At 35.4% G+C, this 15,510-nt stretch overlaps 1 pseudogene; it reads left to right on the top strand.

Annotated features, from left to right (window-relative positions):
• The first annotated feature begins 14,911 nt into the window (after window positions 1–14,911).
• LOC141411175 (U6 spliceosomal RNA) lies at window positions 14,912–15,012 on the top strand (annotated as a pseudogene).
• Window positions 15,013–15,510: the final 498 nt, after the last annotated feature.

Below are 15,510 nucleotides of genomic sequence, written 5' to 3'. Positions count from 1 at the left end.
AGCTAAGTAGTGTCAGTCCTGGTTAGTACTTAGCTGGAAGACAGATCTTCGGAAGAGACTGCTCAGAGACAAGCAATTTGGAGACAAAGGGGGGAATGCCATTAAAGTTCCAAAGAAGTCACTGGTGTCAGACCTCTCAAAAATAACCAAGGCAGAGAGGATTAAAGAAATGGTTCTTATGCATGTGTGGCTCTCTGACATTAAAGCCCTTCTAGACACAAACTCATATTTTTAGACAGGGTCTTCTACTTAAATAGAGACAAAATAACTATTTTTGTTGTCTCTAAACATGTCCTTTAATACTTAAAGATGATAGTTTTAAACAATGAATTTTCTTGGACATATATACTAACAGTATATTGCTGCCAAGGTAATTCTATTCAGTTAAAAAAATACTGTCTGGATAAAAAAAAAAATTAAATGTCCAACCATTAAAATCCCATTGGAGGGCCCTTTTGTTGTTATCTTGTCTACTCCCACCCTTGTTAAAGTAGCAGTGATTTCTCTTTGTATCCACCACATTCGAGTCAAGCCAGATTCTCTCAAGTGAGAGTGCATCCCTGATCGAGCTTCACCCTGTAGGATCACCCTCTGGAACCTGAGCACCCTCCCTCAGCAAGACTCCATTTCCCAGGAAACAATAGGGGACCAAGAATGAAGGGACAACAGCTCTGCACTAGTCACCTTGGAAGCTGACTAGTCTACAAGCAGCAGAAGTTTGGAGTCAACTCTCCAACAGGACAAACAGGCTATGTTTTTCACCCAGTTATTTTACTGTAATGCATTGTCACCCCTTGTCTGTATCTGTTGCTGTAGTTCTCACCCTAGTCTTCGCCATAGGCTTGGCAGACACCACCCCTGCTTATTGATCTCACTGTGAAAGGTTTTTATTTGCTTTCTTCTACCTCTTTTGAGCAAGATGTGTAATTACTATTTATTACAACTGCTCTGGTTTAACAGAGGGCTAAATATGCAGTCCTCCTTCACAAGGGGACAGCCGCCCCTAACACACTGGTGGCACCTGTAACCCTGTAAATTTCACTGTACTTAAGCCATCTGATTAAACGGGAAAAAGTAATTAGTATAAAAATAGACCCTGAGAGTCTGATACACCTCAAATTAGTAACCATTACCCATGAGAGTTCCTCATACTAAGTTTTTCACTCCTTTTATAAGGAGATGAAAAATGAATTTTCCATCTCTGCCAAAGCTAAAAATTTGTTCCTCTCACTGGCTGAGTCTACAGCCCAGACACTAAATGTCACTTCATGCTATGTTTGTGGGGAGGACCAACATGAGAGACCATTGGGCTTGGGAAAAAGATGACCAATGGCCTTACATACATATAATGATGCTATGAAAATACAAACCCCTAAATTAAGATGATGCTCTTTGACCCTAAGTGGGTCCAAGCATCAAGGGGGAAATAATGTAGCAGGGAGGAAAATCAGAAGAAAACAGTCTAGGCCTAAGTCCTGATAAAGTAGCAGGGAGGTAGGGGTGGCATAGCAGAGAGGTAAAACCTGAGAAATCTGAACATGAGGAAGGTCATGTAACACCAGGAAGGGGAAAGTCACTTAACACTAGGATAAAATGGCCAATAAAGTTAAATATAACCATATATGGATTAGGCCTTGTGTTTTGCTTCTGTAACCTGCTTGCAAGGGCATATAAGGTGAGACCCGTTTGTTCTTGGGGCTCAGCCTTTGGACATGAGTCTACTGAGTCTGTGCTGGCACAATAAAATGTTGTTTCCTGCTAATTGCCTCAAGAGTCTCAGCTAGCAAACTCCTGCAACATTATGACCAACAAAGATTAGCAGATCTCAGTCCACTCCAACAACCAGATAAAATACAAGTACTCTTTCAGTGGGCAGCCTGAATCTCCCACAGTCAGTGCAGTCCCCTTTTTTTCCCTTGAAATAAAACTTTTGCCTGAAAGTTCCTGCTCTAGAGTCTAGTATTTAGTAGGGTGAAAGTGAAGATTTTGTCCCATCAAGGGATGAAGCAAAACATCATAAGTATTCAAAATTCTTTTTTTCCATGTTTTTTATATATGTAGTTAAGAGTTCTAGGCCAGAGGCCCAGCTCCAGGGATTCGCACAGGTCAGGTACCACTACTCACCCTAGTATGCCAATTAAAGAGACAAGTTGTGGTGAAGGTCAGAGAAAGGAGATTTAACATGCTGATTGCACACCAGAAGAGCAGAAGGAATCTCAGCACATCTTTGGAATACTGGCATGAGCTTTAGGTTTAAATAGAGGAATAATATGGGCAGGGGATAAAAACTACACATAATGAAGTAGTTCCAGTCAAAGTGTGGCCTGGTTGACTCTTGGCCCTTGTACTGCCAAGGGTTCCAAAGAAGTCGTTTTCACTGTCATCACTTGTGGGGAGCATTCTGGTTCCTATGAGATGATTACTCCTGTTCTTGGCTACAGCCTCATCATTACAGGTAATTGTCTTCATTTTCCAGGTGGTCTGTCCTAGGAAACTGCAGTTTCTTTCCTTAGGGGTAATTATCATCCCTTGTCAAACAGATGTTATGGATCAGTCCTGTCCTTCCCAGCATTTCAGGTGATTGTAGAAGAGAGAAAGAATCAGAGCAAAGGAGACAGAAGCAAAATGAGGCAGGTATACCATGTTTTTCTTCCACGTTTAGTTAACCTCAGTTCTTTTTATCAAATGCAGTTTCTAAGTACTTGTTATATGTATACATTTTATTATTATTATCTATAGTTACCCTACTGTGCAATAAAGCAGAATTAATTTCTCCTATCTAACATAACAATATTTAGAAATTATTTAGCAAGTAAATTCTAGAATGCAAGATAGAGTGCTTGCATTTACACAGTTTTAAGTATGGATCATAAACAGTTTAATTCTATTTAGGGAAAACAAACACAAACTGTCCTTCTAAAATAAATCATGATAAATAAATAAATAAGTGGAATGATTTCTTCATGAGCAACTCTTTAATGAAAACCACATTGGCCAAAAACCCCTCTTCATCTTAGAAAATAGTTATACTGCATTGTTGTGGTTAGGGGAATCAAACCCAGGGCCTTCTGCATACGAGGTAAGTGCTCTATCACTGAGCTACACTACAAGTCCCATATAACCGTGTTTTAGTCTATTCATCCTTAAAAAGATTTTATTATCTTCTTGGGAAAAAGTTTATATATTATATTCCATCATCCTTTGTGAATTATCTGTGATAAAATACACAAATGGAAAAATAGCTAAGTTAAAGAAAGGAATTGATCTTCTCTATTTCCACAAAACAAAATGCCATGAAGTTCCTCATCCTTGCCTGCCTCCTGTCTATTGTTTTGCAGCTGGGTCTATTTCCTGACCCAGTTCATTTTGGCTATAAACAGGGTAGCTTCAAAACAATAGAAGTATGTTTCTTGTCCTCTGGTTGCTAATGAGTGCTCTCTTCTGGTTCATAAATGGCCAATTTTTCTCAGTTGTCTACATCTGGTGAATGATGTAGATACTCTCTCTGAGGTCTCCTTTAGAAACTCACTCTCTCAGGCATGCTCTGGTATACATTTTGAGGGACTGAGGAACAGTACTGGGGTTTGAACTCAGAGCCTTATGCTCACTAGACAGGCACTCTACCACTTGAGCCACTCCACCAGCCCTTTTTGTGTTGGGTATTTTTGAGACAGGCTCTCACTTTATACCCAGGACAGCCTGGACCATGACCCTCCTATTTATGCTTCCAGCATAGCTGGGACAACAGGTGTGCTCTTATTGTTTGAGATAAGAGCTTACAAATTTTGCCTGGGCTGGCCTCTAAGGCGATGCTTTCAACCTCCATCTGTGAAGTAGTTAGGATTATAGGCTAGAGCACCATGCCTGGCTTCTCTGGGATACTTTAACTCATTCTTTTATTTACTTCTATTCCAATAGTTGGCCTCCATAATTTCTGTTCATGAAAACTTTTTACCCAGCTAGAATAAAGTGAAATCTATGATAGCTGTAAGACAATGAGAACTAAACACTGCTCTTGCCACCAGTGTCTAAGAACTTAAAAATAATATTGGATTATGTCAAATGCTCATCATATCAGGAAAATGACTTCAATCTTTGATTTTGGCTTCTGCATGAGACATGATACTTGAAAGATATTAGTTACAACATAAGTTATAAACCCAATGAAACATGTATTTCCTCTCAGAAATTCATTATTTCTAATATACTTCAGTAACTTATGACCTATTTACACATATACCATTTAAACGTGTTAAATATTGTGTTAGTCATTTTTCATCACTGTGACAAAATACCTGAGCAATTCAATGTAAAGGAGAAAAGACATATTTTAGCTCATAATTTCAATCAGTGGTTGCTGGCCCCATTGCAGAAAGAGAGAGAGAGAGAAAAGAGAGACAGAAAGAGAGAAGACAGAGAGAGAGAGAGAGAGAGAGAGAGAGAGAAGAGAGAGAGAGAGAGAGAGAGAGAGAAAGGACCTGGAACAAGATATACAAAGGCATGCCATTAGTAACCTTTGTCCTTTAGTAGGCCCCACCTCCTACTAGACCATTCAGCTATGAACTCATTGATGGGTTAATCCATGGATGAAGTTAGCACCTTCCTGATCCAGTCACCTCTTAATAGTGCCCCCACCTGGGGACCAAGTCTTCAACAAATGCTTCATTTTGGGGGACATTTCAATCCAACTCATAATAAATATATTGTTTTTGTTAAAAGCTCAAGTGCACAAACAATTACAAAGTGTTGGAAATGTAGTCATTAGAAAAGGATTTATTCCAAATGCAGAATTATTTAATATGGTGTAATGCACACAGAAGTCTGCAAATTAACATTGACTAACTTCCTTTCACAAAATTTGTGAAAGTCTTTTCACATCAAATTAAAATGAAAACAAATAGGAATTAAGCCTGGGCATATAAATGAACCCAAACTTTAAAACTTTTTCTTTTTTATTTCTATCTAGAAAAAGATACTGCTCCTCTCTTCCAGTGAAGTAAGGCACTTTGCTAACAACTTAGTAACAGATGCCACCAAATCCTCAGTGGCATGGTGTATAGCAAATTTGGGCAGGGGACTCCAGAAATGTGTACATCAAAATGTATGAGGTAAGTTTGCTTTTCTGTGCCTCACTGAATTATAGGATCAAAAGAGAAATATAGTAAGTTTGTGCTTACTTAAATTAGTCAGCTTTCCGTCACTGTAACAAAGTACATAGGACAATCAGATTATAAAGTAGAAAGGGTTCTTTAGACTTCTGGTTTCCAAGGTTTCAATCCATGGTTGCCTGGCCTTGTAGCTTTGGGGCTGTGGCAGCACAGTACATCATGAAGACATTGTGTGGCAGAAGTGGTGCTCACATCACAGCAGCTAGGACGCAAGGAGAGTAAAACAGGAAGGAGCTGTGTTCCCACTATGTCCTTGTATATGAGTGTCTTCAGTGAACTAATTTCCTGTCAATAGTGCCATCACCCGGGAGACCCAAGCTTTTGGCATATGGGCCTTTGGATGACATTTAAATCTAAACCATAGGAGTTGTCCTTTGTGATATGTGCAGAAAAATGTGTGAAAATAAGTACATAAAATATGTTATTTTTTTCATGACAAATCTTCGGGAATCTCTCAGGAAGTAAATCATAACAGTTTTACATTAAATAAAAATTTTAAAATGCTTCTTCATCTTGCCAAAGTTATTACATCAAATACAAATTATTTTGCAGAAATATGGGTTGGATCGAGTGTGTAGTCATTCTTCCTATTCAGGTAAAACATATTTTTATTTCCCCATTTATGTTTTATTTGGTGAGTTTTTCTTATTCTTAGAAATATGTTATTTTCTCACTCATTCAACATGAGTGTTTTCCTTATTCTTCAATGTGAACATGTGATATTTCCGTTGAGACCTTAGGCAGGAAAGACACATTGTCAAAGTGCAATCTTCCTAAGCCGAGTCATTAATTGTTGCTTGATTCTCTCAACTCTATACTCGTTTTGTCACAATCTTGTATTTTCTTAAATTTTATAGCAAAGAATTCTGTACTAGCTTTGCTGTGGGTTACTGGCTTTCCTATTGAATGGAGGGCTAAATTGACACTAAGTTTTTTTATTTTCTTTCTATTTTAGGAACGCTTGCTTCATTATCCCATGAGATAAAACATTTTGATACATGTCATCACAGCATTAATTTTAAATACTATTTTCATTTTGATCTGCATTGAAATTGAAGAGGTGAGAGGATGTGTTAAACTCAAAGCACATTTGTAAATCAGTAATCTCTGTCCACATTTGAATTAATGACAAAGCATTCTAATGGATTACTTCCACAAAAAATCCAGTTGAGAAAGGTTTATTTTTGCAGACCATCACTAATTATCTAACTTCTCTAATTCTCTTAACAATGGAAACTTTACCCTTAAGTGGGATGTATTATCATAAACCAGTATTGCCCAAACTTGCCACTTCAAATACTTGCCATATCCATGCCTAACTCACACTGTGTTTGATTAATATTTTAATTGACAATCTTAAAATGGTTTGTCTTAAAGAAAAGCTTTACATAATCATAACCTAAATCATATGTTTGCTATGCAATTATTCATAGTATAAAAAACAAAACTTTAAATTGTATATATTGCCTAAATCTTGTGTGTTTACTTACTGATTCATTTAACAAAAACCTATAGACATGAACTTAATTCAGATGTTATTTTAAGGCTGTGAAGATACAACAGACCAAAAACTGACATGATTTTTGTCATTAAAACAGTAATGTTGTCAGTTAAACATGTCCCCCCCAAAAGAATTTTTCTTTTTACAGTAAAGAGAGAAGATATATTCTGTAATTAAAACTATAGGAGTATAGGAATAATGAGTTAAATTCTTCTTTCCTTAAGGAAAGTCCAAAAATGTATAATAAAGCATAGTTCATTTATATTAATTTGAAAATGTTTCAGGATTTTATATATGATTTGTAGTTCCAAAGTTGTAATAAGGAGAAATTATGCAAAAGATATTAAATAGCTAATAAATTACATGGCAGTTTTAATTTATTAAAATTGGCTATTAAAGCTACAATGTATTATAAGCATGTAATACTTCTATTTTGTTTATTTTACTCCCTGCTTTTTTGTTGGTATATCGCTCAACTCTGATGCCAAGCTTGTGCCAATAAGTGACTATTACCTTCACTTGGTCCATTCCCCAATACTGAATGAAGAAGGAGGTCAATGGTGAGGTAGGGTACCCAACCAAGAAACATTTGCAGTAAGAAGTAGCCAGATGGATGAGCCCCTTATGAAAGGGTGTCCCAGGAGGGAACAAAAAACACTAGAGCATAGTCCAAGGGTATCTAATGGATAAATCAGTAAATACACTTTTATTTTCCTCTAATTTAGGGGCCTTAGTTTGAGAGGCTATGGCCATATATGGCTGGCAATTGCCACCTTAGAAATGGCAGGCAAGATACCTGCACCAGGCTTCCTTTGCTTATTCATTTAACCCTACTTGCTCCCTGTGGACATTAAGGGCTCTGATAATGAATGTTTTAATTTATTTAACTCTTTTTAAACACATATTCAGTAAATTAGGCCTTTATATCTAAGTGTGGGGGGGTTCTAATAATTAATCCAAGTGTTTTGAAAATAAAAGTATTTTCTTACAAGCACTGATGTTTAAATAATGTAAAGTTGTTCCTTATTTTCTGTCCCAAGGAATCTGAAGAAATAATGTGGGTAGATCATTGTTTTTCATCCTAATAAGTTGTTAACATCACCTAATATTTTCCTGGGTTTTTGTAACTTTGGCTGTTTATTCTAAACAGAAAATTGAGCTGACTTAAAGAAGAAAAGCACTACCCTCAACCAATTGGTAAATTTCACTTAACACACTGTACTATCAGATCAAAGATTGTACATCTTTCCAAATGGTCAGTATCTTACCCTTCTTTCTCAGGGATGTATGACTCACATTTCAGAGCAAATTATACTTCAAAAATCTGCTAAACTGGGTGCAGTCACTTATGCTTATAATCCCAACTACTTAGAAGGCAGAAATAGGAGGATCACCATTAGAAGCCTTCTCTGACAAAAATAGTAAAAGTTAGAGAGACTCTATACAAAGAACAAGCCAGGAGTGGGGGTGCATTCTATATTGCCAGTTGTGTGAGAGGCAGAGGTAAGAAGATCAAGGTCCAAGTTCATCCCCAGGATAAAAGCATAAGACTCTACTGAAATATAAGTAAAGCCAAAAGTGCTGAGTGTGTAGCTCAAGTGATAGAGCTTGGAATGCACAAGGTCCTGACTTCTAACCCCAGGGTCACAAAAAAAAAAGAAAGAAAGAAAGGAAGGAAGGAAGGAAGGAAGGAAGGAAGGAAGAACAAGAAAGTGCTTAATTTCTCTGACATAGTGATGTTACCTTAACAAATAGGTCTGCATCTACCTTACAAGAATAATGGTGTCTGCTAATTAAATATTATTGAATTCTAAACCTAAAATAATCTTGTTCAAGCTTCAGTGATCTAATTTAAACCCAAATATTGCCCACATCTATCTCTCAAGTTCTTTTCAATTTATCTTTTTCTTAACAACATGTGTAAAGACTACGGCAACTCTACTTTCAAGGCTATGAGGTGATCTAACTCAGCCCCAGTGAAATGAAGTCTTCTGACCATTGTGAAATTGAGAGGCTGTAGTCTTGAAACTTGTTTTCTAACAATCCCAGACCTACCATGCAGCATCTACTTGCCATAGTTAACACTCATGCTCTGAGTGAAAATTTCTTTCCTAGTATTTCTGCACCTGCAGGTGTTCTGTGAAAATTAAATGTGGCAATATAATGTAAAGAAAATAAGAAATTCTGAGGACACAGAAGATGCCACAGTGGCAGCTATTATTATCTTGTTTTACAAACAACAAACTCTCTCTAAAACCTGTGTCATAGAACAAGTGACTGCTTGAACACTATCAAAATCCCATTCAACTAAAAACCTACATGAACGCAGAACTTTGTCTTTTGTTTAATTTTAATAATAGTATGATTTAAATTCTACTTTTGCCCAGTTCTATAGTCCTGCCTAATATTTGACCAAACTGATGCACCATGGTTAAAAAAGATTTGCCATAGACATTTCTATCTAGCTCATAAATATTCCCAGGTAATTCTAAATATCACATTGCTTTTTAATGACTTATTAGATTTCCCTTTGTGTGACTTGGAGATCTTACTGAACCTCTACATCTGATTTCTGGAAATCCTCAAGTTTATAGAACCATAAGACTAGCATTAAAGTAAGAACCAACCCAGGGATAGCAGGCATACATGATAGCTACTACCCCAAGTGATTTACATGTATTAATTTCTGTAATCCTAAACAGTAAGTGACATTTGGAAAAGCTAAGCATCCTGGACAGGATCTAAGGCTCCACAGCATCAGGGGAGTTTAAGTTTATTCTATTTGACAATATATGGAAAAAAGTGTAATAATTGGTATACTTATCTGGTAATTAAAAAGTTCTTTCCATCTTATCTGAACATATGTATTCTTGCTGTTTAAACAATTTTAGATTGAAATGTGAATTATCAATATAACTTCTTCAATTCTACAGTATACTTTCTGAATGGAGACACAATTTTAGTGAGTTTCCCATGATGAATTTTTCTTTGGTTAAGTCTACTTACTATCAAGTTGGCCTAATCTGATCCACAACAATTGTTTAATATGTAATCATTACAGCAAATTTACTTTTCTTCTAGTACAAAATCAACCAGTATTACTGACAATAGTCACTCCTGCTACATTTCTATATGTACATCACTATTGCCTGGATATGAATCCATTGAATCACATTAAGACAACCTTCTACTTCTGGGGAGGGGGTTTTGGCAATTTTTTTTATTATGAGTATTATTCTTATCATCAGAATGATTCTACATTTAATATAAATTTATATTTCAGTTGTTTTACTATTCTGTTGTGCTGAATTTAGAGATTTTTCTCTTTCCTTCTAATAAATAAATTTATAATTAACATCCAGTAACTCATGCTTTGCTGAGTTTTGACTACTGCTGTTTTTTAGCTTTTTTAAAAAAGAGAAAACTTTAAGACAAGCTGACAAGTTTCTTCATTAAAACTTTAAGTCAAGAAATTATAAGCTAATATAGTTAGGTTAAAAATAGAGAAGAAGAAAGTCTTATTGAAACAACTTAATCCTATTTTTTTCTTTTTAAAGTTATAGCTGAATCATGAATGAAATCCACACAATATGCAACTATGTAATTTAAGCATTCTTTTAAAAATAAATTATAGGTTTTTCTTCCTTTCAAGGTGCAAGAAATACTCAATTTAGCCAGCAGAATATTTTTTTGTGTAGTGTACTGAGGACTGTCTTTATTTATTTTTATATTCAAGTGCATACATTGTTTGAGCCATTTCTCTCCCCTGCCTCCTGCCACTTCCTCTCCTCCAACTCCCCTCGCTACCAGGCAGAACCTGTGCTGCCCTTTTCTCTAATTTTGTTGAAGAGTAGACATAAGCAATATTAAGAAAGACATAGTATTTTTTCTAGTTGAGATAAGGATAGCTATACAGAGAGATTCCTGGCATTGCTTCCATGCACAAGTGTATTGCAACCTGAATTGATTCATCTCTACCCAACCTCTTCACCACTACTTCCCAGTCATCTTCCCATATTGACCTCTGTTGCTTTAAGGTTATTATATTAGCTTCTCTGCAGTGGGGACATCAAACACTTTCAAGTTTTGGGTTTCCTACCTATCCCCATACCTGCCATATGTGCTCTCCCCTTAGAGTGTGACCCAAGTCCAACCACATTGCTGCATTTGTCCTCAATCTAAAGTCCACATGAGGGAGAATATATGATTTTTGGTCTTCTGAGCCTGGCTAACCTCACTCAGGATGATATTCTCCAGTTCCATACATTTACTTGCAAATGATAAGATTTCATTCTTCTTCATGGCTGAGTAAAACTCCATTGTGTATAAATACACATTTTCTTAATCTATTCATCAGTAGTGGGGTATATTGGCTGTTTCTATAACTTGGCTATTGTAAACAGTGTTGCAATAAACATTGGTATCCCTGTGTCTCTAGGGTAACCTGAGTTGCATTCCTTTGGGTATATCCCTAGGACAGGATTGCTGGATCATATAGCAGATCTATGTTTAGATTTTTAAGAAGCCTCCATATTTTTTTTCCAGAGTGGTTGTACTAGTTTGCATTCCCACCAGCAGTGGATTAGGGTTCCTTTTTCCCCACATCCTTGCTAACACCTGTTGTTGGTGGTGTTTTTGATGATAGCTATTCTAACAGGGGTGAGGTGGAATCTTAGTGTGGTTTTGATTTGTATTTCCTTTATTAGCCAGCAGAATTTTCTTTAAAACTTAGTGATTTCTTGAGAGCTTATCTGGAGATTCTAGAAGGGGAGAAGCTAACTCGTATATCCTTGGGCAAAAAACGACCCTCTTCTATCAGGAATGATTGTCCACTGAGTGCAGCAGCTTCTGGGAAGGAAGTGCATGGGAGGTTGGAACACTTGCCTAGCCAGCCAGATCAGCTGAATCAACCTTGGCTATCAACAGGGTGCCAGAACACCCTCACATCCTCAATGATTTCTCTGTGTGACATTTAAGGGAAGGATACTTGTGGAAACAATCTTCTGTGAAAAAAATGACTAAATTTTGTTGTTATTTGAACAGGAGAGGCTGTACTTATACTCTCCATAGTAGAAACACCTGCTGTGTAGCATTGTTTTTCATTCACATGTTCATTTACTGATTACTCCTTATGTACTGTATAATAAACAAGAGGTGTAATAGGTACAGCACGTGATATGCATCTGTCCGCATCAATGTCAGTTTCAGAAAAGAGTATTAGTAAGATTCTGTGATGACACAAATAATAAACTCAAGTGACTGGTGATTCTGGTGAAACAAGTCTTGTAGGATCATTATTAATGCAAGATGATATTTAATTGGAAAAACTGATAAATCGTGTGGCAATTATGAAGAAAACTAGATGTTATAGGATGGTATCAACATGACTTTAAAAAATTTAGTTTTAAAGTTAATTTAAAGGAAACGCATTCTTTATTGCCTGAAAGTATTTTGCTTAAAAAAACCAGTAAATCTGGATTTAAATTAGATAAAACAATTCCAGTTGTACAAAGTAGTAGCTTCTTCTGATGACTACAGACTTACTGAGGTAAATAAAAATATTTGTAAATATTTTGTAAGCATTTGTTGAAATGAAGACATAATTCTGGAGTTGAATAAAGATAGATGTCCTCTTTGTGTCATAAACTACAGAAGTCTGATGACAATTTATATTTATTCAGATACTTATTTAGTAGGTATTTAATTGCCTACTCTGTGTGACATACTCTTTTAGGCACTGAATTGATTATATTCACAGAAATTTTCTGCAAATATCTTCTCCACATTAGGTCAGAATGTACATGTACTTACAAGATTATAAATTTTATAAATAATCTATTATTTTTCTTTTCTGTATTAAGATTATCTAACTGGAAAATCTAACTTCTGTTTGCATTTTCTCTTGCATCATAAAACATCACACTACCAGGAAATTTTGGTATAAGTGCCAACAATAAAAGACCATGAATTAGTGTTCTCTCTGTATTTCACAACACTTGGCTTCTGAGTTGATGTGTTTCATTTAACAGTCCAAACTATCAAGCTGCTCTCATTGTTGTTTCAAGTAACAAACATCCTTTTTCTGAAAGCACTAAATATTAAGCATATTTTTGTGTGTGTATTAATTAATTCTATTTTTATATTTATAGTGCAAATTGATATGAGCATTGTTAGTCTTTTCCTTTCCCAGTTCATGAGACTGAATCATCTTTATATAGGGATTAGTTTGAAGTGAATTATTTTTCATCATTGATACATTTAAATTACACATTTGTAAGATACAGTGTTATGTTCTGATGTAAGTATGAATTGTGTAATGTTCAAATCAGGATACACATACCAATTTTCCAAAACATTTATCATTTCTTTATAGCTAAAATAACCAAAGTATTTTCTTCTACTTTTAAAAAATATAGAGTATATTATTATTACACAATAGAACACCAGATCTAATTTCTCGTGTTCAGTATAATTAATATTCATTGATTAAAGTTTCACCACTTTTTCCCTACTCTTCCCCAAAGTCAAGTAATTCTAAGTTAACCTGTCATATTTCATACCCCACACATCTCCAAACACCTGACATTTCCTAGCTGACCCCAATGTCACTTCCCAGCAGTGGGCTCACACTGAGAACACCATGCCTCTAATGTCCTTCATGAGTGATGTCAAGACAGACTTCTGCTTCACAAGTACATGTTGAGAGACACTAGCTGTCAGACACCATTCAAGATGCTGAAGATATATCAAGGAATTAAAAAAGAAAAGCCTTTCTTTGAGGAATTTACCTTGTGGTTAAGAGAAGTAGACAAGTAGTAAACAATAATCCAGGAAATGACAATCATGCTTGACAAATAGAAGACAGGACAAAGGAATAGAAGCTGTTTTAAACAACATGGCCAAGATAGACTCTCTGGTACAGTGGCACTTTAGAAAAGACTTGAATTTAGGTTGCAAATGAGCATGGAGAAAAAAAATACCAAGCAGGTGAAAGTACAGGTTAATTTTGCTAGAAATATGTTGGCTGCATGCAGAGAAACTTTCAGGAAGACAGCATGGATAAAGTAGGAAATAAACTAGGTCACAGAAAAAGGGTTATACATATTATTAAGGTTATGTAGATCAAATCTATATTTTAGGTTGAGAAGTACACAATTTAATTTATATTTTGGAAGGAAGGGGAAGTTTGAAGAAAAGATCATTTTGGCCTTATAGAAACCACTAGGCTTTTTTTATTTCCACATACTTTTATGCTACCTAATTATTTCTTATTTTATTGCATTTTCTTCTAACCCTGAACTTCATTTTTACAATTAAATACATGCTTGCAATCAGTACAACAAATCTAGTTAACCTTGAGATGTAAGTAACTCAGTTTGCTGATCTCTCAATCATTAAATCCATAAATTCTTACACTGCTCCTTTCCCAAGAAAACTTCAGTGTACAGGGAAAATTAGCTATGTTTTCTGAATATAGAGTAGACTATTGTTTTCCTTATATTTTCTCTCATATATTTTAGGCTTTGCATCCATAAAATAACCTAATATACTATTAAGTTTATGAAATATCCAACTCTACTTACCCAACAGGTAATTTGACAAAACATTGCAGCTAGTTTGAACAAGAAAAAAATTAGTCTGTTTTGTCTGCCTAACTTTCCACTCTCACTCTTTCGTACAGGAACTTCTGTCTAATCTAATTTCTAACTCTATTCTCTAGTCTTTTAAAACATTTTATATTATTGTTGTACTAGGAGTACATTGTGACATTTGCAAAAGTGCTTATAATATATCTTAGTTAAATTCACCATTCTTCTTTATCCTTCCTCCCCATTCTTAGAATAGTTTCAGCACAACTCATTTTTCCATTTTCATACATGAGTACATAATATTTCTGCCATACTCACCTTCCCACAACTTTTCCATACATCCTGCCCCTCCCACTGGTACCAACCCCCCCAGACAGGAACTGATTTACATTCCTGTCCTTCATTTTTGAGAAAAAAAAGACATTTTTGTTTAAAAATATGCATACAGAGAGTTTCATTACGACATTTCCACATATATATGTATTGTATCCTAAATTGTTTCATCTCCTCCATTTTTTTCCTTTCTACCTTAGTCTTCTTTTTTTGGTGAACTCAACAGATTTAAAAATTCTAATATTTATTCTTATAAAAAAAGTACATCAATCACATTTATCTTCTTCACTTCTCCTCTAGCCTTAAGAGTTGAGATGCCAGTGCTTGCCTCAGCAGCATATATACTGGAACAATACAGAGAAGAATAGCACGGCCGCTACACAAGAATGACATGCAATCTCATAAAGTGTTCCATATTTTAAAAAGAAGAATTGAGATACTACACAGGTTGTCCAAAAGTATGTTCCCCCTGGTCCTTGTTTTGTATTTCTTCTATCATTTATGTAGAATATTTTCAACAAAAATGTTCTTTCTAATAAAGTTTATGATGATAAAAATAATTCAAAAGTTTATATTTGAGAAATTTCTATTTGCAATGTGATTTATGTCCATTCACATTTAATCCAGCTCCAACCATTATGCCAACCTTTCCAGGTGAAAAAACTACAGTTTCATAAGGGAAACTTATAATCACTGCAAAATTTGTTTATCAGTATTAAGCTTTTCTTCTTCAAATGTTATTCCCTTGGCTTCCACAAGATACAACTTGCCTAGAATTTTTTTTTCCATTCTGCTATTTGCATTCCTTTATTTTATCTCACAGAATTACATTTATGTGTTCTGTTGGATATACTTCACTTCTGACTCCACAGGATTCTTTTATGATCTCTTCTGCTTTCATAGTCTTAATTACAATCAA

The sequence above is a fragment of the Castor canadensis genome, chromosome 9 (assembly GCF_047511655.1).
Source record: "Castor canadensis chromosome 9, mCasCan1.hap1v2, whole genome shotgun sequence".
NCBI classification, from domain to species: Eukaryota; Metazoa; Chordata; class Mammalia; order Rodentia; family Castoridae; genus Castor; species Castor canadensis.
This window is presented reverse-complemented; position numbering and strand designations above follow the sequence as displayed.